This window comes from Nannospalax galili, unplaced genomic scaffold, assembly GCF_000622305.1.
Source record: "Nannospalax galili isolate Female #2095 unplaced genomic scaffold, S.galili_v1.0 scaffold123, whole genome shotgun sequence".
Taxonomy (NCBI): Eukaryota; Metazoa; Chordata; class Mammalia; order Rodentia; family Spalacidae; genus Nannospalax; species Nannospalax galili.
Window position 1 is genome coordinate 248,779 of NW_008350332.1, and position 1,121 is coordinate 249,899.

Sequence of the window (1,121 nt, forward strand, 5' to 3'; positions counted from 1 at the left end):
CAAGTAAAGAAAGATGAAATCATGAAATTTGCAGGTAAATGGATGGAACTAGAAACTGTTATACTAAGTGAAGTATCACAGACTCATTAAAAAAAAAAATCGACATATGTTCTTCCTCATATGTGGATCCTAGAACCAGACTCTCACAAATAAGCATGCAACCAGATATAACTACAGGAACCAGAATAATGGAAAGGAAACAGGGAGGTAAAGGAAAAGAAATAACCTGAAAGAGAAGAACAGTAGTAAACAGTCCTTAATAAGGGAGATATGCATAAAAATTGGGTTAGTTTAAGGGAGGGGGAAGGGAAGGGTACACAAAGAACTTGGATAAATGGAAAGAAGGAGCTCAAGAGAGGTAGGACCGTAGGAGAAGGGTATTAGTAAGGGAGAAAGGGGGGAAATGGGGGCACCTTAAGTGGGAAAACCATGATGGAGGGGTGAGATAATACGAGAGATAAATGATGCCTAGCTACTTTTGAAAACCAGAGGGAATCATATTACTCCTACAACCTACTGACAAATTATACATAGCAGATCAAGAAATATCTGTCTAGGTGAGGTTTATCTGAGAACAACTGGTCTTTGCCCAAGATTTATCCACATGACACATAGTAATTAAAAATACCAGGCTGGTGGAACTAGCCTTCTTTGGTGTTTAACAGACTTACTTTGAGGCCTACAATAATTTGGTCAGAGGGTCAGAAGACAGTTGTTGCTCCTAGCCCTCCTAGGTTGACTAGTTCCAGGGGACTATGAGCATCTCTCAAAATGTCCTATAATGGTGGTGGGTCACCTGTCCCCTTGATCAAGGAGGCCGAGGAGACCCCACCAGATGAACTTGAACCAGTGTCCAGTCTACAAAGAGGAGGGTCAACACAGAGGAATCATTTCCTCTATGCTTCCAAGCGAAGTCAATCATGATCGAGCAGGACCTTTGACTTATCTTCATATAGGTGGAACTGGTAAAAGAAAGGAGCCAGGGGCTCCTCCCAAGCCCATGTGACCCATGAGGAACAGATCCTCATACGACCTCAAGAGTAAAAATAAATTGGTGTTATCTGGACCAACTGTATGGCCTTAAACATCCAAAAGGAAAGTATAACCAAAGATTAAAGGGG